The following is a 22,734-nucleotide window of genomic DNA, read 5'->3' on the forward strand; positions in this document are numbered from 1 at the left end:
TAAGATGGTCTGTTATTACTAACAAGAATTTCTACCTCTGCACTTGGGGGAGTTCAGTAAAGTCCACTTGGATACTTTGAAATGGTCGGAGAGCTAACTCACGACCTCCTGGAGTTGTTTTTCTCATCATCTTTTTATTTACTTTTTGGCAAACCATACATCTTTCAGTTATTTGTCTAGCCAACCCATAAATTCCAATGCACCCATAATTCCTTAGAAAGTGATCACACAAAGCCTTAGTACCCCAATGAGTTTTTGATGCATGTTTTCTAATATTTTTCTGGTGAGTGATTTATTAAGTAACTGCCGTCCGTCAGGAAGTTTCCATTTTCCACATTCATCTTGGCTTTCCCCCGCCTCTTACTTAATTCTTTCTCCTCTGTTTCACTGAATTTTGGAGTCTCCAATTTTTCGCTCTTTGAAGTCAAAATTAACACAACCCTTTTTATCCCATTCTCTGCAGTATCCTCAGCCCCCCCGATCTGCCAAACTACCTCCTCTGAGGTCATCCCCCCCGGTGTCCCCCCATATGTACCACAGCTATCTCTTCAGGCAATTCCAATGCCTCTAAAACCTCCAAAACAAGTCCCCCATGCATCAACCCCTTTCCCTCTGAACCAAGCAATCCCCTTTCTTCCCAGATTTTCCCAAAGGCGTGCACCCCTCCAAAGGCGTATTTCCCTTCTTGTGTGCTAAATATTCCAGTGTGCATAGTCCCCCCATCAACTAAAGCATACCCTGACATTCTTTTTCCTTGTACACATCTGGAAGAACCGTCTATATATATTATTTCCTTCTGAAAGGGCTTGTTCCTCGAGATCGAACTTTGGTGTTTTACTTCTCCTTTAAGAAGAACAGCAGAAGCGGTCATTGCCAGGGCAACGGTGCAGGCGAGGGAGGAGGGGGAAGGAGGTGGAAATCCTCTCCGAGGCTGATTCCTCCAGGAGTGGGGGGGCAAAGGCGGAGACTGCCGCCAGAACCGCCAAGGGGACAAGCTCTTCCGGCGGATACCAGAGTCTGGCGTGGACCCTCTGCACGCGGTCCACAGCAGCCACGGCGGCCGGACTCTGTGCTGCCAGCGGGCCCAGCGCGGCCGGCAGGGCCGAAGCCGGGTTCAATGGAGCCGCGGCAGACAACGCAGCAGGGGCAGGGGCTGGTGGAACGGCCGCGGACATCGGAACCGGGGTCGGAGCCGGAACCGGGGCCGCCCCCGGGGCCGGGACAGGGGCAAGGGGGGGGCCCAAAAGCGGCGGGCTGGGCTGCTGCGGAGCGGATACCCGGGCTAGGGACGGGCGGGACACCGTAAGGGGGGGCTGGGCTGCCGCTGGACCCGCAGGGGCTGGAGGGGGCGGCGGGAACACCGGGGCCACAGGCGGAGCCGCCGCCGCTGGGACAAGCGGTGGAGCCGCGGGTGGTGCCATAAGAGCCGGGACAGGCGGGACCTCGGGCTCCAGGACCGGCGGTGCAGCTGAGAGTGGCGCAACAGGAGCCTGGGCTTGGGGGGGGCAGGCAGGAATGGAGGGGGCAATGCTTCCAGGGGGTCCCACCCCTTCTCTTTCTTGTTTTCCCTTTTTTCCTTTCCTTGGGTCTCTGACAACTTAAAAATTCTTATCCCCTTAGACTCTGTTTCCCACCCAGCATGAAACATACTTGCTTTCTTCTGTGTTAACGAGTCCTTTTGAATTTACAAATACTTGTAAAGCCTGACAGATCCAGACTTCAAGAGCCATGTCTGAGCCAGAATACATGGTCGGATCTTATTTCCTTCTCAGCCCAACCAAACATACAAAACTGTATCATTTTGACTTTGCTCTTTTTCTTTGTACTTGCGTTTGTATTCCAGTTAGCTAACATAACGCCCAGAGGGCTTTCCTGGGGTATCTCCGCTGGCACGCCTCTATTCCCTTTTTTATTCCCTTACTCTTGCTTACTAGTTTTATGTCCCATTTTCTCAGAACCTTATCTATCCTTCCCAGGCCTTTGTTTCCCACCTTTTTAATAAAAACCAACAAAACAACTATTCAAATCTCACCATTCCTTTTTATTGTTCCAACTTCTCTTTCTCAAGCTCTATCAGTCACAACCACACAAGATTTAGGTACCTTTTAATTTCAAATTGTTGGCCAATATTCACCCTTGGGCCCAAAATTCCAGGTTTCTTGGAGCAATCCTCAATTTGGCAGAATTAAGCCTGGATTTCTTGAATTTTTAACCCTCAATCCAGCAGTCTCAAAACCCAAATGTCTTGGAACTAACCCTCAATTTAGCAGAATTAAGCCCGGATTTCTTGAACTCTGAACCCGCAATCCGGCAGTCTTAAACCCTAAATTACTTGGATCCAGTACTAGGAAACCCTTGACTCCCCTCCTTCAAGGAGTCCAATCCCTCCCCTGAAACCCAGTCCCAGTTAGACTGGGGGTTCTCTCACTCCTTTTATCTTTTGCTTCGCCTCTTTACTGACTGCTTCCCTCGCGGGAGAGCAGAACTGCAGCCTCAGGGACTCCACACTCACTTTGCAGGTCTGGGGGTAACCAGCCCGCGTCTCATACACACACTTTCATCCCCTGTATCCCCCCCAAAAAGAGGAAAGAAAAAAATAACTCACCTTTCTCGGAGTCTTCGTGCACAAGATTTTACGTGTATAGTTACTGCGGTATCTTAGGGAGCCTTTCTCTCCTTTCTTTTTGCTTTATTGTCTCCTCTTTTGTCCTCCGGGTGTTTGACCTGCAAACCCCCCTGACCACGTCGGGAAACACAAAGCGAGGCTGCCAAAAGCGGGTGGGGGCGCCCCCCTGCTCTGGGTTGCCCAGGAGATCTCAGAGGTGAGGCCTTTTCCCTGTACGGGCCACCAAAATTGTGAAAAAGGAGGTTCACTCTTAGTAAAATTTTAAGGAAAGTTTAATAAAAGGGACAATTAGGAGACAATAGCAAAAAGGGTATTACAGCCAGGTGCTTTGGCAGAAATCCAAAGGCACACCTCTACATCCAAAAGATCGTCTTTAAAAGTACATCTCTTATTGCATATTCATTACAATCATACATAATTCATAAATTCTTTGGAGTTTCTGTGTATCATCCCATCAGCCTTATCTTCCTCCTTGGCTCCATTCAGTCTCTGCTCCCTCCATAAATTCTCTCTCTGGTTTCGGTTCTTCTTCTCCTCTGATAAGATACTCCAGGAATGTGAAGGTTTTCTCTGCCTATCTTTTCTAAATTGACTACATAAACAATAGACATTCTATATCATGCATTACATTACAGAACCTAGGTAAAGTTTTTCTAACATTAAAGAACATAAAAAACCCAACATCACAATACATTCTGTCTCGGTTTTGAAAGACAGGTGTCTGCCAAGGAAGGCAGAAGCCCCCCTTGAAGTGGCAGATATAACCCCTTTTCCCTCTAAGTTATTATATTTTGAAATCAAGGGCCTTTAGGCAAAGATGTGGGAAATAGGAATAACAGTTCTTTACTATATATATATATATATATATATGTATATAACCAGTCAAACAAAACAACAACAACTATGGCAGTAACAGCAAATAATCACAAACCCAGTCCCAGCCTTCCTGGCTGTCGGGCCCTTTCCCCTCGGGTGCAGTTCCGCTTGCAGCCAGCAGGGGCGCTGGTGGCTCCCGGTGAGCAGGGCAGGTGCAATGGTTCCCCCGTGGCTGCAGGGGGTGCTCCGGAGCGAGCTCGGGAAACACACGGCACCCGTGCCCTGGGATCCCGGGAAGGGATGGAACAAAGGCTTCACAAACTCCTGGGCAGCCGATCCCAGACTCTCAGGAACAGCAGGCTGGAACGGCAGGCTGGAACGGCAGGCTAGAACGGCAGGCTGGAGCGGCAGGGACGAACGCAAATCCCGGGTGGCAGACGAGATGTATCCAGATGGGAAAAACCCCACGGAGGCCCAGGCAGGCAGGGTGAGCAGGGCTACAGCGTAGCGAAAGCTCGAAGCAGCAGCGGGGCAGGGCAGCCACAGCCCGGCCTCCAGCAGGGCAGGGAAAGCGGCTTTTGGGGTCCCGGCGTTGTTTCCAGCAGGAAGAAAGAACGGCCGAAAGAAAGAAGCAGCAGCTCCTTTCTCTGCAGCTCCTCTCTCCGGACGCTCAGAGCGAACTGACCCCACACCCAGGTGTAGACAAAGGAGTAGCCAGGCCCGCCCCACCCCCCTTTTTGTCTTTCTTGAGTACAGCTATTTGTCCTCTAGCAACATGCATATGGGGAAAAAATTCCTTTAACAGGAAAAAAAACTAAAACTAAACTAAAACCCCAACATTATCCACCCCGAATTTTTTCCCATACTAATATGTTACATGAAACTTAACTTTTTTAACCATATAAATCTATGCATCACCCAAATTATATGCAAATATACATGCTGATACTGATACAATTACAGAGCCATGGGTAGTTCACCCTAAAACAAGGTCCCTTTGAGGTATGCATCGGGTCTTGCCATCCTTTTGCATCACCCACCAGGTGCAGCCTGGTCCCTGAGCAAAAACGACCCCACGGATGGGTTTGTCTTTGCTCAAGGCGGACTTTACCCAAACAGTTTTTCCAAGCATACCTCTCATGTGCACCTCTGGAACCTTATCTCCCTCTGTTGTTTGTAGGGGTTCGGATTGGGCAGGGCCTGCTCGGCTGGTGGAGCCTCGAGTGTTAACTAACCAGGTGGCTCTTACTAAATGCACCTCCCAGTTTTTGAAAGTCCCCCCACCCAGTGCCTTCAAGGTGGTTTTAAGCAGTCCATTACACCGCTCAACCTTCCCAGCTGCTGGTGCATGGTAAGGGATGTGGTACACCCACTCTATGCCATGTTCTCTAGCCCAGGTGTTGATAAGGCTATTCTTAAAATGAGCCCCATTGTCAGATTCAATTCTCTCAGGGGTGCCATGCCTCCAAAGGACTTGCTTTTCAAGGCCCAGGATGGTGTTCCGGGCAGTAGCGTGAGGCACAGGGTAGGTCTCCAGCCATCCTGTGGTGGCTTCTACCATTGTGAGTACATAGCGCTTGCCTTGGCGGGTTCGAGGCAGTGTGATGTAATCAATCTGCCAGGCCTCCCCATACTTGTATTTGGACCACCGCCCACCGTACCACAGGGGCTTCACCCGCTTGGCCTGCTTGATCGCAGCGCATGTCTCACAGTCGTGGATCACCTGGGAGATACTGTCCATGGTCAGATCCACCCCTCGATCTTGTGCCTACTTATAGGTGGCATCTCTGCCCTGAGGGCCTGATGCATCATGGATCCATCGAGCTAGGAACAACTCTCCTTTATGTTGCCAATCCAAGTCTATCTGGGACACCTCTATTTTCGCAGCCTGATCTACCTGTTTGTTGTTACGATGTTCTTCATTAGCCCGGCTCTTGGGGATGTGAGCATCTACATGACGGACCTTCACGGATAGCTTCTCTACCCGAGTGGCAATGTCTTTCCACTCTTCAGCAGCCCAGATTGGTTTTCCTCTGCGCTGCCAGTTTGCCTTATTCCACCTTTCCAGCCAACCCCACAGAGCATTGGCTACCATCCATGAATCAGTGTAGAGGTAGAGCTTTGGCCACTTCTCTCTTTCAGCTATGTCCAGAGCTAATTGGACAGCTTTGAGCTCAGCAAATTGGCTCGATCCACCTTCTCCTTCAGTAGCCTGTGCAACTTGTCGTGTGGGGCTCCATACAGCGGCTTTCCATTTCCGGCTAGCGCCTACAATTCGGCAGGAACCATCAGTGAAGAGGGCGTATTGTCTTTCACTCTCTGGTAGCTCGTTATATGGTGGGGCTTCTTCGGCACGTGTCACCTGCTCCTCTTCTTCTTCAGAAGATAACCCAAAAGTCTCACCTTCCGGCCAGTTCGTAATTATTTCCAAGATCCCAGGGCGACTTGGGTTTCCAATTCGGGCGCGCTGCGTGATGAGGGCAATCCATTTGCTCCAAGTAGCGTCGGTGGCGTGATGCGTGGAGGGAACCTTTCCTTTGAACATCCACCCCAGCACCGGTAGTCGGGGTGCCAGGAGGAGTTGTGCCTCTGTGCTGATTACTTCTGAGGCAGCCTGGACTCCTTCATAAGCTGCCAAGATTTCCTTCTCTGTGGGAGTGTAGTTGGCTTCAGACCCTCTGTAGCTTCGGCTCCAGAATCCCAGTGGTCGACCCCAAGTCTCACCAGGCACCTTCTGCCAGAGGCTCCAGGACAGACCATTGTTCCCGGCTGCAGAGTAGAGCACGTTCTTCACCTCTGGTCCTGTCCTGACTGGGCCAAGGGCTACAGCGTGAGCAATTTCCTGTTTGATCTGGGCGAAGGCTTGCTGCTGTTCAGGGCCCCAGTGGAAATCATTCTTCTTGCGGGTAACCAGGTAGAGAGGACTCACGATCTGGCTGCACTCGGGAATGTGCATCCTCCAGAAACCTATAGCGCCTAGGACAGCTTGTGTTTCCTTCTTGTTGGTTGGTGGAGACATTGCTGTGATCTTATTGATGACCTCAGTGGGAATCTGACGTCGTCCATCTTGCCACTTTACTCCCAGGGACTGTATCTCTCGGGCAGGTCCCTCGACTTTGCTCTTCTTGATGGCAAAACCAGCTTGCAGGAGAATTTGAATTATTCTCTCTCCTTTCTCAAACACTTCTGTTGCGGTGTTCCCCCACACAATGATGTCATCAATGTACTGCAGATGTTCTGGAGCCTCACCCTTTTCTAGTGCAGTCTGGATCAGTCCATGACAGATGGTGGGACTGTGCTTCCACCCCTGGGGCAGTCGGTTCCAGGTGTACTGCACGCCCCTCCAGGTGAAGGAAAACTGAGGCCTGCACTCTGCTGCCAGAGGAATGGAGAAAAATGCATTGGCAATGTCAGTAGTGGCGTACCACTTTGCTGCTTTGGACTCCAGCTCGTACTGGAGCTCCAACATGTCTGGCACGGCAGCGCTCAACGGTGGAGTCACTTCATTCAGGGCACGATAGTCCACGGTCAATCTCCATTCCCCGTCAGACTTGCGCACAGGCCAGATGGGGCTGTTGAAGGGTGAGTGGGTCTTGCTGATCACCCCTTGGCTCTCCAGCTCACGGATCATCTTGTGGATACGGATCACAGCATCTCGATTTGTCCGATACTGCCGGCGGTGCACTGTCGAGGTAGCAATTGGCACTCGTTGCTCTTCCACTTTCAGGAGCCCAACTGCAGAAGGATTCTCAGATAGTCCAGGCAGGGTGTTCAATTGCCTAATGCCCTCTACCTCCACAGCAGCAATCCCAAATGCCCACCTGAGTCCTTTTGGGTCTTTGTAATAGCCATTCCGGAGGAAGTCTATGCCCAGAATACACGAGGCCTCTGGGCCGGTCACAATCGGATGCTTTTGCCACTCCTTCCCAGTCAGGCTCACCTCAGCTTCCAAAAGGGTCAACTGCTGTGATCCCTCGGTCACCCCAGCGATGGATACAGGTTCTGCCCCCACATGTCCCGATGGCATTAAAGTACACTGTGCCCCAGTATCAACCAATGCATCGTATTTTTGTGGCTCTGATGTGCCAGGCCATCGAATCCACACCGTCCAGAAAACTCGGTTCTCCCGTGCCTCCTCCTGGCTAGAGGCAGGGCCCCTCTAGCCCTGGTTATCATTCTTTCCCTGGGCATACATGCTCGAGGTACCTTCAAGGGGATCTGAAATATCATCCTCCCTTCTGTAATACCTGGCAGCTCGGTCACGGGAGGCTGAGGCTACCTTCACCTTAGCGGAACCCCCTCGGTTAGTGCCTCCCTCCTTGAGTTCACCCACCCGCGCTGCCAGGACAGAGGTGGGCTTCCCATCCCACCTTCTCATGTCTTCCCCATGCTCACACAGGAAAAACCACAGCTCAGCTCGTGGGGTGTACCCTCTCTCTCTAGCAGGGGGATGACGGGCTCTGACTTGGGGGCAAGTGACTCGCACTGGTGCCACACTGACCCTCCTCATCTCCTCCCTCATCTCCTCCCTCATCTCCTCCCTCATTTCCTTCCTCATCTCCTTCATCTCCTCTTTGAGGTCCTGGACCACAGCAGAGACATGAGCTTTCAGCGGGCCATTGATCATGCTGTCATAATTCCTGAGCTTGTTGGCAACAGAGCCCACTGTTTCTCGGTTATTGTCAGCATCAATCATTGCAATGAAGGTGGTGTATTGCGATGGCCCTAGCTTTGCCAGGTTCCACATCATCTGTCCTGTGCACCTGACCTTATCGGGGTCATTATCATGCTGTCCATCCTTCCCAAAGAGTACCTCTAATATTGCCACCTCTCTTAGCTGTTGGATCCCTTGCTCGAGTGTCTTCCACTGCATTCTATGATGATACTCCTGCATTCTTTCTTTGTGAATGAACCTTTCTCTCACACTCCTTAAGAGCCGCTCCCAGAGAGAAAGGGGCCCTGGCTCCCTCACAAATATCTGGTCCACACCTGGGTCCTGGGTCAACGATCCCAGATACCTTGCCTCACCACTATCCAGTTGCACACTTGTGCCCATAAGGTCCCAAACCCGAAGCAGCCAGGTGGTATAAGGCTCACGCCCCCTTCGCGCAACGTCGTTTTGCATAGCGCGGAGACTGTCGTGCGACAGGGACTCAGTGATGATTTCTGGCTCTGGCTCTCCTGCTGGTTGTGAGGGCCCTGGCTGCCCATCATCATTAACTGGTCGTACTGATTTGGTCTTACACTTCCTCCTTTGCACAGGGGCGACTGCTGCTGGCTGTGGTTGTCCTTGTGGTTCAGCTGAAGCCTGGACAGTTGTAACATCCATGGGTTCCACTGCTGCACCATCGGACTCACCCTCTTTGGGGCAGGGAGAGGGTTTTTCACTAGCTGAGGAGGTATATTCCCTTAGCAATTGGCATATCTCCTTGCGCACCTGGCCCATCTCCTGGCAGATCCCCTGGCGCACCTGACCCATCTCTTGGCACATCTCCTGCATCCCTTTTGCCAGTACCCCCACCCAGTTTGGGTAGTCCATTTCTGAGCTGGACTGTTGGGCGGTATCAGTCTGTGGGGCGGGGTCTCTAGTGTCTGGGGCTGAATCAGGCTCTGGGGTAGGATCTCTAGTGTCTGGGGCCGTGTCAGGTTCTGGGGCAGGATCAGGTTCTAGGGTAGGAACTCTACTCTCTGGGGCCCTGTCAGGTTCTGGGGCAGGATCAGGCTCTGGAGTAGGATCTCTAGTCTCTGGGGCTGGTGTCTGGGTAGATATCCAAGCCAATCTCAACTTATCCTTGAGTGCTAAATAGAGTAGGCCTACCAGCAGCAGATGGTTAGTATTCAGAGGGAATTTAAACCCTTGGAAAATTGATGGGGTGGGCCCAAAGAACTGGTTGAGGGGTTGGGGGGAAACTTCCCCTGGTGTCATTTCCTCACAGAAGGTACCATTGTTAACATAACCCCAAAAACATGTGCTCAGTGTGTGATAGCCGTTTATCCGTGTGCCCACATTCCGGAGGAAGTTAAAGACCCATGAATTCCTCACCTTCTCGACCCATAACGCAAGCTGGATAACAGCAATGGTAGCCTTAGTCAGAGGACCCATATTCAAGTAAGGAGCTGCAAAGGGGAAGAATATAGCCATGGCCACATGCCACCCGAACCAGGGTAAACTAGACCACATAGTGCTGCCTAACAAGGTTCCTATATCTGGCACACAAAATAAAGTTATCCAGGAACTGTTATTCCTTTTTCACCTCTCTCTCTTAATGCCCTCACGCCCCACGGTTGGGCGCCAAGATCTGTCTCGGTTTTGAAAGACAGGTGTCTGCTAAGGAAGGCAGAAGCCCCCCTTGAAGTGGCAGATATAACCCCTTTTCCCTCTAAGTTATTACATTTTGAAATCAAGGGCCTTTAGGCAAAGATGTGGGAAATAGGAATAACAGTTCTTTACTATATATATATATATATATATGTATATAACCAGTCAAACAAAACAGCAACAACTATGGCAGTAACAGCACACACAAACCCAGTCCCAGCCCTCTCGGCTGTCAGGCTATTTCCCCTCGGGTGCAGTTCCGCTCGCAGCCGGCAGGGGCGCTGGTGGCTCCCGGTGAGCAGGGCAGGTGCGATGGTTCCCCCGCGGCTGCAGGGGGTGCTCCGGAGCGAGCTCGGGAAACACACGGCACCGGTGCCCTGGGATCCCAGGAAGGGATGGAACAAAGGCTTCACAAACCCCTGTGCAGTCGATCCTGGACTCTCAGGAACAGCAGGCTGGAATGGCAGGCTGGAGCGGCAGGGACGAGCACAAATCCTGGGTGGCAGACGAGATGTATCCAGATGGGAAAAACCCCACGGAGGCCCAGGCAGGCAGGGTGAGCAGGGCTACAGCGTAGCGAAAAGCTCGAAGCAGCAGTGGGGCAGGGCAGCCACAGCCCGGCCTCCAGCAGGGCAGGGAAAGCGGCTTTTGGGGTCCCGGCGTTGTTTCCAGCAGGAAGAAAGAACGGCCGAAAGAAAGAAGCAGCAGCTCCTTTCTCTGCAGCTCCTCTCTCCGGACGCTCAGAGCGAACTGACCCCACACCCAGGTGTAGACAAAGGAGTAGCCAGGCCCGCCCCACTCCCCTTTTTGTCTTTCTTAAGTACCGCTATTTGTCCCCTAGCAACATGCATATGGGAGAAAATTCCTTTAACAGGAAAAAAAACTAAAACTAGACTAAAACCCCAACAATTCATAACAATTATGTAACATGCAAAAAGCCAACATCACAATGCCATTTATAACACCAGTTCTCAAATGGATTACCCAGGAACTGTTATTCTTTTTTCACCCTTTCCTCTCGATGCCCTCGAGCCCTACATTGGGTGCCAAACACCGTCCTGGTTTAAAAGACAGGTGTCTGACAAGGAAGGCGGGAACCTTCCTGGAATGGAAAAGATGATCCCGTCCCTCCAAATTATTATAACTTTGAAATGACAGGGCTTTCAGGCAAAGATATGGGAAAAGGAATAACAGTTCTTTACGAGAATATATCTATCTATCTAGACAGACAAACAACAACAGCAGAGGCAGCAGCTGGTCTCGGAAACACTTCGGACAGCAAGCTAAAATGTAGCAGTATCCCCGGAGCAGTGAGCAGGAACAGCAGAGACAGGCAGACCCGGGGCAGCAAGCTAAAGTATAGCAATACCCCCAGAGCAGCCAAATGCCTTTTGTAACACACGACTGTTCTCCTCGACCACCAAGCAGAAAAAAGGGGCCTGAAACCAGCCCCTCACCCCTCAGATAGGAGTCCTGGAGTCTGCCCCCAAATACCTCTCGCGGTATTTATGGTATTTACTTTGCAACTCCTGATCCTCCTCCCCCAGGCATGACTCCCAAATTCTCGTTTCCCCTGGCCGAGTCATTACCATGGTATGTGAGAGTTCTTGGCCATGTCTTTTGTTTCTTAATCACTGTCCATTTTCCATTTCCATGGCAACAAATGGGAAGAAAATTCCTTGAAGAAACCTAACCCCCAACACAGCCATTCACTTTACAACTATAAAAGCCTCAGCAAACTTTCACAAAGCAGAAAACTTCTATACATTTTCCTGGAAATATATGGAGTTTGTCCCATGAGTGGGGACACCTATTTCACGGTTACATCCCAGGGATTAAATGAACATTATCCGCATTTTGGTGCTAAGTTACATTTGACTCCTAATCAATACTATTTCTTTTTCTAGCTTCAAGATAGGTACCTTGATATCGTGCACTGTTTTATGTTATGCAACAATCTACTAGTAGTTCTTTAGTGTTATACTGTGTAGTAAGTAATTCTGCTAAGATCTTTTATCTGTTATCTTTTGTCTCTTCATTTGTCTTATAAGTAATTCATTTTTATACAAATATATACGATTTGCCATCATTAGAACTAGCAGGACAAAATTATTCCATTATACCTCTATAACTTCCTTAAATTTAAACTGTTGCCATATTCTGAGCCTAAGGAAGGATTTACCTTCATTTAAACCCCTTTCTGAGAAGGAGTTTAAATACACAAAGGTGTTGCAGTGGGGATACTGCAACATGCATATATCAAACCAGGAGTCCCGTGGAAAGGAAATATATATGGACAGATTCTTGCTAGATGTTTCAGAGATGTTTATTTCTCCAGCCGCATGGCCGGAGCTCTGCCGAGGAACTGTTACAGTCACCGGACCAAGGGTCCTTCTGCCCGCGCAGGGGAACACAAACCAACCAATGGGAACGAGGCTGAGCAGGGGCAGGGAAACCCCGTGTCTGTGCCCTCAGGGCCCCTCTCCCAGGGCTACACGGCGGGGAGAGGAGACCCCAACACCTCACCCGTTTTATTTTAATAAAAGGAGAATGAAAACAACTGGATAAACATAACAAGAACAGTTTCAAAACAAAACAAGCCACCCTCCTGAGTCTTTAAATGTCCAAACAGATTCTCTGGAACATCTTAAGGCTGACAGAAGGGAGACAGGACTCTCTGAGCATGCTTTGTGGGGAAACTGAGGCAGGAGAGGGTTTAACTTCTTCCCTCCCCCCTTTTCATCCCCCCACTCGGCATTGGAAAGGGATTTTTGCGGAAACAATTGGCAAAAGCATGGTTTTGTGAGGGAAATCATGGATGAAAAAACGGATTGGGAATACACTGGGGGTAATAGGACATAGGGTAAAAGGGAAAGGTGGGATTAGGAAAGGGAGACTGTAGGGGGGCTTACAATGGAGATATTGTCTAACATGACTACGATTTTTTGCATATATACTGCCTTTTACAGGACCACCATCAGGCCCAGTGGCCTGCGATGCTTGTAACCCTTTTCTACCTTGTATAATTTTGAATTGCACCACCTCTCCATCTCCCAAGCTTGGGATGCATTTTTCAGGGTTATTCTTTTTAATAGCAGTTCTATGCACGAATATGTCTTGCTGGTTGTCACACCTTGTTATAAAACCATAATTTTGCTTAACATTATACCATTTCACTATCCCTAAGATCTTAGCTACAATGGTATTTTCCTTTTTCCGATTGGCTGCTGTTTTCTGTCTCGCTGCGTCTTTGCTCTCTCTTTCGGTTGCTCCCGTGTTGGAATTGTCGGGGCTGCTGGTGCCTGCGCGCTCTTCCCGGGGTCGCGTTCGGGGCTGCGTGGGCCGGGCCGGGCCGCTCAGTTCTCCGTGCGTCGCCTCCTCTGGTCGCAGCTTCGCTGCCGCTGCCAGGCGCTGCACCCACGTCTCGGCCGGGCCCCCGAGCGATGACCCCCCCGTGCCCTGCTCCAGCGCACGTCTCGGCTGGGCGCGGCTCCATTCCACCGGCACCGCCGCCCGCCGCCGCCCGCGCGCCGCCCCTCTCGGCCGGGCGTTCACGGGGCTCGCTCCACCACGCGCTGTGCTGGGCCAGGCGGGCACCGCCGGGTCCTGCCGCGCCTCGCTCCGCCACCGACACTCCAGCTCCCGTGGCTCTGCCCGCATGCGGGAACTGCCTCGCTGCTGCTCGCAGAGCGCTCGGTGCACGTGGCCTGGGCCGCATGGTCCCTGCGCCAGGCTTCCCTTCGCCAGGACACAGCTGACATTGCTCAACAGTCTCGGTAATTAAATAATATTCACGAAAATATTCTTCCATCGGCATATATTTTGACTCCAATATTAACTGTGTCCAAACGGTTTTCCAAAAGCCCTTGGTAATAATTAAATCCCAAGAAACATAGAAAAAGTTCTTAAACAACCATGCCAGGAAGTGTTTCAGTTCTTTTTGAGCTTGAATCAAGCTAAAATTTACAAATCGTTGTTCAAGAATCATTTTAAGATAAATGTCTGTATGCGGCTCTGAGAGCCAAGAGTCTTCCCACGGCTCCTCCATAGTTTAGATATGGAATAGCAAAGCAAAACCAAGAAGAGGAATCCAAAGTTTCCAGGGTTTACTCACACAAATCCGTCGCTTAGGGATCGGGGATCGTTCTGCTCACAATTCACCACCATTATGTTGCAGTGGGGATACTGCAACATGCATATATCAAACCAGGAGTCCCGTGGAAAGGAAATATATATGGACAGATTCTTGCTAGATGTTTCAGAGATGTTTATTTCTCCAGCCGCATGGCCGGAGCTCTGCCGAGGAACTGTTACAGTCACCGGACCAAGGGTCCTTCTGCCCACGCAGGGGAACACAAACCAACCAATGGGAACGAGGCTGAGCAGGGGCAGGGAAACCCTGTGTCTGTGCCCTCAGGGCCCCTCTCCCAGGGCTACACGGCGGGGAGAGGAGACCCCAACACAAAGGAGTTCTTTTTGCCCCTCAGACTCAGCGGCAGAGCTTCTTTAATAAACTTTTTCTGAAGCTCCCACTCTTCCCATGTCACTTCCACAGGCTGCCGGTGGATATTTGTTACATTGTTAACCCCCATGGGCTACAGGGGGACAACTGCTTCACCATGGTCTGCACCATGGGCTGCAGGGGAATCTCAGCCCCAGCACCTGGAACACCTCCTCCCTCTTCTTCTTCACTGACTTTGGCATCTGCAAAGTTGTTTTTCTCATGTATTCTTGCCCTTTTCTTCTGGCTGCTGTTGTGCAGCAGTTTTTGCCCTTCTTAAATATGTTATCACAGAGGTGCTATTACCATTGCTGATTGACTCAGCTTTGGTCAGTGTCTTGGAGCTGGCTGGAACTAACTCCATCTGACGTGGGGAAAGCTTCTGGCATCTTCTCACAGAATCCAACCCTGTAGCCCCTCTGGCTACCAAAACCTTGACATACAAACTTAATACAGCAGATGTGAGTCCTTTGAGGCTATGACTGATCATTAGAGATGCTCCATGAAAATTTACCTGCCATGCCCAAAAGTGTTTTCAGAGGCAGTGTTTTCTAGGGTAGAAAACACGACTTTCTTGTTTGCAGATGCAAACATGTGAAAGAAATGAGAGAGTTTTGTCTTTACAAATAAACTGTGGGTCTGCTAATAGGTAAAGATAGATACTGAGAGACGAAAGAAGCAATGGAAAGAACCATAAATTCCATAGGAAAAGAAAAAGGGGGGGGGGGGAGGTATACATTAGAAGGGGATCTGTATGAAGCGATTCGGGAAGTCTGTACCTCTCAAGTACCTCAGCCAATGGGGAAAGAGAGAGGGAAATGCAGCTGGGAAATTAGGATAAAAAGGAGGCTGCGTCCTGTAACAATTTGAGAGACCCCAGGGGAATGACCCATGGCCTCTCCCTTTATTAGAATAAAGTAACAGGACTCCTCTGTCTCCTTTTTGGACATAAACCTCTGGTGTTTGTGGATTAATTTTCCTGACACATGCATAACTGGTTTTTTTGTTATACCTACCATTACTTGTGCTCAGAAAGTTCAGAGTGGCTGGTGATTTGCTTTCTGCAATCTTCTTTCCAAAAACCCAGTGCATGTCCAGTCATCTAAAACAGAATTATCTTCTGTAGATTTGTACAAGGAGCATCTATTCCAAATTACGTTGCTGTGCTACTAGACACCTAGTAATGCACTGATAATATTTTTTTCATTGTTTATCAATTTTCTTTGTTGTTGATGTTCTTGGGTTTCTTTGGGTTGGGTGCTGTAGCGGGTTGAGTTCGAAACCAGGCAGAAACACCAATTAAATGTAGTGGTTTTGGTTCAAAATATTCATTACTTACTTATTTTCCTTCTGTGAGATAAGAATTAGGAGAAAAGCAAAGCAGGCACAAACCTTAAACAGTTGCAGTACAATGAAAGAGTTTTATTACTAATAGAATTAAAAGTAAAGAGAAAATAACAAAACAAAATTAAAGCAAATCCCCCCCCCCCCCCCCCCCCAGCACTTCTCTCCTTTTACCCAGCTTACACACAAGGGATAACAGAACATGGGATGTTAGTCAGTGTTCCAGTTCTTGAAAAAAGTCTCTCTCTTATGCTTAAGGAAAAAAGGGTTTTCCTTCAGTTGCACGTGGTTCCCAAACTGCCACTAACAGCAGATCCGCCCGGAAACAAACAATCTGCTGTGTGTAGAACATCTCTCCCATGAAAAATCTCACAGTTCCTTCACACTACAAAACATGGGCCATCACATGGGGTTATTCATCTTTATAAGGATAAGTTATTTTGGCCTGCACACAAAGGCTTTTCTTCGCCACAAGTCTCTAACAGCCTCTTACTACTTCTATATAGCCTGGCATAGGCATTCTTCACAATCTTCACAGGCACACGAAGATACTCCATCCCCCCATGTTCTTCAAATGGATTAAAGAGACAAACAGTTTGTGGTATTACAGTTTCTTACCACGGCATGCAAGAAGGTTTCTTTTAAGCTGCGTGCCAGAATCGCGGCACCGCCCTCTTTTCTCCCGTCGCCATACTCAGCTCCATCCCACGTGACTCACTTCTCTTTCTCTCTGACTCTGAAGCCACCATGTTGAAGGGTGTTCTTGTTCAGGCTTTACGGTGGGGAAAGCCTCGCTCCCTCTGTGCTGCTGGCTGTGTGGTGTCCTCTTCAGTTCAGCACGAAGTGTGCTGGCTGCAGACAGGAGGCTCCGCCGGCTCCCGTTGACTCCGCCGGCTCCGCATGGAGAGGAGAGGGACCCGCCTGTCCCCAGAAGCTGCGCTGGATGGGTTTAGCTGTGGCAGTCCATGGCTGGTTTTAGCTGCCTGCGGCTCTGGGACAGTCCCCCGCAGCGACCCAGGGTCCGTGCCGCAGTGTTGGGAAAGGGGGAAAGGGGCAGTGCCCCCGGCCCGGCCCGGCGGGGCCAGGAGGCTCGGAGCCCCCCCCACCTTCCAGCAGGCCAGCTCCGACAAAAGGGGAAGTCCCGCCTTTCCGTGCGGTTTAAATATGTAAATTGTGAGAAGCGTAATTGGTCTTAAAGACTGTCCATCAACTCAGGGTCAACCCAATACAGGTGCTGTTAAATGTCAAACAGCATGGGCAGGTACTGTGCTATCATGCTAGAAATATATCACTCAATGAAAACCCTGTTTACAGGTATATCCCGCAGTGCATAAACTGAATAAACTTATATAGTTCTATGTTGATATTGGATTGTTCTAATGGCTTAAGCACAATGTTCTAGAGTGCCAAACTGATTGTTTTCTAGGAGAGTAAGAATATTACATAAAGACTTAGTTTTTAAACCAAATAATTCTGTTGTCTGTAAGACCTGCTAATTTGCATTCATTATATAAATTAATTGTTCATAATGAAATCCCTCATTAACTATTTCACTATATAAAAATTATTTTTCTTCACAAAATCTACTTACGGCTGACAAGCATATAATTATTTAGGGCATCCAATTTGGTTTTTATTAAGTATTGACATTGCATTTGTGTTCTTTCTGTTCTTGTGAATTTTTCCAATTCCAGTTATTCGAACCTTAATGTCAATCGGCATTACCAGTGCAGCCAGTACCTATGCCATCTCTTTCAAGACACTTGTATACAAGTTATCTAGCTTTGCTGATGCAAAACTTTACAATGAATAGCTTCTGTCTAACATCTTCTTAAGTTATTGTTGGAATGGAAACAATTGCACCATCATAAGAATGTTATTTGCTTTTTCTCAGACAAATGTGTGCATTAAACTTCTGCTTTTCTCTGGTACTGTCAGCAATCCTAGAATTTCTGTCTAACAATTCTAGGGACTCATCTTTCTGTTCTTTTGCAACTTTTATAATTTTCTAGAAGTATTAATTCCTAGTCAGAAATCTTGTGTTTAGGGGCAACTTGTACCCTGTTAATGAAGAGAGAAGATTTTAATCAGGCTGCTGTGGATGAATTAATATTTTTTTCCAAAGAAAAATGAAATAGCTTAACTTCAATAGGAGCATCCCATTGATAACTATTTCTTTACTAAAGGTAGGATTAATTTCTCCTAAATCTAAACATAGAAGAAGTAGACCTTTGACCTTAGACGTCCATTTCAGAATGAGAATACTCTTGCTTTTAGAGGTGCCTGTTTCTTTTCACTGGCTGTAAAGGACACCAAGACAATTGGTTTGTTCTTAGGTTTCTGATTTGTAGGTGACTTATGGTAGGTGCAAAGCTTCAAATATAAGAAAGGAGAACTACCAAGAGAAGCATCATCTAGATATCAGGTCCCAAATTTTGCTTTTCTAAAAAATTTGAGGAACTGTTAACAGATAAGAGGGATAGAGTGACTGAAGAGATCTTTTGGGAAAGCTTTTTTGTTACCTTAAAGATAATATCAAAAGAGAAATAGGCAAGAGAAGCTACATAGAAAAAATAGAATAAGGCTGGAGAACAAAATTTTTGTTTTCATAGAATCATAGAATGACTTGGGTTAGTAGGACCTTAAAGATCATATATTTCCAATACCCCTGACATGGGCAGGGACACCTTCCATGAGACCAGGTTGTTCCAAGCTCCATCCAACCTGGCCTTCAACACTTCCAGGGATGAGGCATCCACAGCTTTGCTGGGCAACCTGTCAGTGCCTTACCACCCTCATAGTAAAGAATTTCTTCCTCATATCTAATCTAAACCTACTCTCAGTTTACATCCATTGCCCCTTGTCCTATCACTCCATGCAAATGAGAAAAAACGCAAATGAGTGTTTTAAGGTTACTTAAGGAATCACTGACAAAGGTATCAGCAAAAACAGGTTTAATAAAAAAACCTAAAGCATGATAAAGTTCGTTGGCAAGATTCACTCTACTACTTACTAGATGATTAAACCACAAAGAGAAAAAAAAACAGAACTCCAAAATCAATCAATCCAAATCAAAATAAACCCCAAAACTATCTATGTGGAGGCTGGGGGGGGGGGAGGAGGGAAGACAAAAGGATAGGAAAGGGTAAGGATAAAAAGGAATAGGGAGACCCTCTTGTTGAGTAGACAATTAACAGCATTTTAACAGTAGACAATTAACATGCAATTAACAGCATTTAAACTTTACAACATTTAAACTTAACAACAGTTAATTGATAAGTTAAACAATTTAGCAAAGGATTCATATAGAATTTACTATACTCCAATAGTAAATCACTTATAGGCCTAACTTGCTACAAATTTAAACTACTTAAGAATCTAGGAAAACAACATTCATAGTACATTTGCTATGGGATATTCACACTCACTTGCACACAGACCTAAAGAGTTTGTACAAAGCTGAAAAATTCCCCTCAAATTCAGTGAAATGCTCACTTCAGATGCCTTTGCATCTTCTCAATGAGAAAGGGGTTGAGCCTTGAGGAGAGGGGGTATCAGCCTAGGATCCGTTGGCTGCTTTCGGCAGCGGTCCTCTAAGTATAGCAAACTTGAGGGTTCGCTGGCTCTGAGAGGCCCCACTCAGAGGGAGGTTGCTGGTTGCAGCCCGCTGCAGTCCAGGAGAGCTCAAAGGGTCTCACTTTGAACCATTGTTTATAGGGTCGCAAGACAGTGGGATTTAGTCATAGTAATTTTCCATCCTGGCTGAAATTCAGGTAAGTAACTTTCTTTGAAAGTTTGACAATGAAAATATTATTCCACTTGGGTTCTTATTCAGGCAAGAAAAATAAGTTTCTAAGGCTGTTCATTAAAAAACAGGAGGTCGTTAGACAGCACTAGTTTCTGGGAACAGTTTTTCTGATAGGCTCAAGAGGAGCTCAGCCCAGGTGCTGTTCGTCAAGGCTGAGGCCTAATGAGCATTTCTCACATCATAGTTTGGCCTGGTGGGGGGAAGGGGATGTACTACCACAATGCCCTTGTAGAAAGTCCTTTTCCAGCTTTCCTGTAGACCCCCTTCAGGTACTGAATGGCTGCAATTAGATGTAGTGGTTTGGTCCAAAATACTCATTACTGTTTACCTTCTGTGAGATAAGAATTAGGAGAAAGGCAAAGCAGGCACAAAACTTAAAAGAATATAAAGAAGTTTATTAACAGACCTCAAAGAACAAAAAAAATTATACCACCTTCAGAACTCTCCTCCTCCCCCCACCTTCCTCCCTTCTCCCACTGACAATGTGAAAAGATAATCCTTGAGATGTTCAGTTTGTTTACCACTTCCATAATAACCTTGTTCAGTCCATTTAGGAAGAGGAGTCTCTCTTGCCCATGCTATGAAAACATTATCACAACGAGACAGCCACCTGGGTTGGTTCTCTGCTCGCATGTGAGTCCCTTCCCATGACTTGCAGCTTTTCCCGCAACTGCTTTCGAGGGTCCACTCATGAAGTTTTTTGGGGTACAATTTTAAGGTTGAGCAGTTCAGAAACAAAAGTTCTCTTCACCCATCTCTGGGAGCATTTCATCTCTAAGAACAGAGGCCGTCCTCCTTCCCTGGGAGCAAAGGGTCCTCCTCATCTTCATCTCTAGGACTATCTCTGGGAGCATCTCTAGGAACAGAGGTCTTCCCCTTTCCATGTGGAGTAAGAGTCCTCATCGCTTCCATCTCTCCCTGTTCAAACTTCTCATGAAATTACAGCTGCGTCAGCATCTGCCTATCTCAGCGCAGGTGCTTTTGCTCACAAGTACAAGTTGAATGCTCCACCCCCATGCCTTCATGAAATTACAAGGGGTACTCTGATACATCATAGCTTTACAACAGAATTTCAGCTTTAAGCATCTCCTCTTTCTCTTCCCTCAGGTTTTCAGCTCTTCACAGCACTAAAAGGGTTAATCTCACCCCGGCCTTGCAGCTGGAATGTCACTTATCGCTGTTGGTCACATGATCTTTGCCAGGCATTGGTGGGCAGCTTTCAGCTGAATCTTGGCCACACTGGAGACTGGGAGCTGGGCCGCTCCATCTGCACGTAGCAGGGATGGGGGGGGGGGGGGGGGGACGACGACATGGGTGGAACAGGGCCCATCAGCTCCAGGATGGCTGTGACCCGGCCCGGCCTGGCCTGAGCAGGGCTTGGGCCGGGCCCGCTGGCCCCTGCACGGGGCCTGCAGCCACCTATTCCAGCACCGGAAAAGAGACAGAGCTCTGCCCGGGGTTTGTCTATTCTTAAATGTGGATCACAGAGGTGGTCAGTATTTTAAGTGGCTTAAAAAATTGTCTATATTCAAACTGGCCAGCTGATAGGTTCTGTCATGTCATAGAGGAGCTGTAAGAACCCCTTTGCAAGAACATCACTTCCGGGACTATGCTTTGCTAACCCATGACATTAGGTCACCCCAGAGCCTTTTCTTCTCCAGGCTGAACAACCCCAACTCTCTCAGCCTGTCTTCATGGGAAAGGTGCTCCATCCCTCTAATAATCTTTGTGGCCCTCTGTTACAAATGAGTGTTTGAGATCGCTTATAAAATCACTGGCAAGGGTATGAGCAAAAGTCAGATTTAATATTAAGCGGCAAAGCAAGACAAGTTCGTTGGCAAGATTCACTCTACTACTTACAGGACAGACAAGGCACAACAAGGGGAAACAAGCATCAACAAAACCAAACAAAATCCAGGCAATCAAAACAGAAATGAACTGAGAACTATCTAGCAGGGTGTGTGGGGGTGTGTGTGTGTGTGTCAAAAGACAGTGTGTGCAATACTTTAACTTATACCTTAAACCTAAAAATTTAACAAAGGAGGAACACTTAACTTATACCTAACTTATAACTTAATTTATAGCTTAACTTTAACAATCTAACAGAGGAACAACACTTTACAGCATTTAACCTAACTTATAACTTCAACATTGAACTTTGCAACTTAACAGAGGGACACTTAGCAACATTGAACTTCGCTTATAACTTAACCTTAATTATAGGTCTAACTTACTTATGTATTTAAGGTACTTAAACATCTAAGAAAGCAGTATTTCTCTCAGATTTGCTATAGCATATGCTCAGGGGCATACACACAGAAACAGTCAGTGGAAGCAAGATACCTGTGAAAAATTCCCCTCAGTGGTCAGTGAAATACTCACTTCAGATGCTTTTGCATCTCCTGATGGGCAAAGGATCGGACCTCGAGGAGTGAGGATTTCGGCCCAGGACACGTCGTTTTTCTGCGATCCTCCAAGTATAGCAAACCTGAGGGTTTGCTAGCTCTGAGAGATGTCCCACTCAGAGGAAGATGCTGGTCACAGCCCGCTGCCATCCAGGAGAGCTCAAAAGGGTCTCATTTTGGACTGCTGTTTATAGGGTCACAAGAGAATGGGCTTTAGTCATAACAAGGTTCCATCCTGGCCACAGTTTGGGTTGGCACTGTCTTTGAAAGTGTGACAACAGGAATGTTATGCCATTTAGGCAAGAGGAATATTTTCCAAGGCTGGTCATAAGGAAAACAGGAGCTTGTTAGCAATTCCTGGGAGCAGACAGTATTTCTGATAAGCTCAGGAAGAGCTGAGCCCAGGTGCTGTTTTCAAGGCCAAGGCCTAACAAGCATTTCTCAGATCACGCTGCAGCCTAGAAAGGAGGAGAGCGGGGGAATGCACCACCACACCCTCCTCTGGACTTTCTCCCTCAGGTCCACGTCCTTCTTATGTTGGGGGCCCCAGGGCTGGATGCAGTACTCCAGGTAGGGTCTCATGAGAGCGAAGTAGAGGGTCAGAATCACCTCCTTTGACCTGCTGACCACACTACATTTGATGCAGCCTGGGATACAGCTTTCTGGGCTGCAAGTGCACATTGCTGGCCCATGTCCACCAATGTGGAAGGTATCTTTCAGCTTTTTACAGGCTAAGCTAGTGGTTTAATGCCTTAGAAAGCCTCGAGCAGCCTAGAGAGGTAGCACAGGCAATCTAGCACTTTAGTAGCTCTAAAATCGGTACCTGTATCAGCTGCAAAGCAAATACCATCAGCAGAAGCAAAGAGGGAGAAATATAGCTCCCTGCTTGCTCAATTCCCTGCAGTTAGAAGCTTT

Source organism: Corvus moneduloides, chromosome W (genome assembly GCF_009650955.1).
Source record: "Corvus moneduloides isolate bCorMon1 chromosome W, bCorMon1.pri, whole genome shotgun sequence".
In the NCBI taxonomy this organism is placed as follows: Eukaryota; Metazoa; Chordata; class Aves; order Passeriformes; family Corvidae; genus Corvus; species Corvus moneduloides.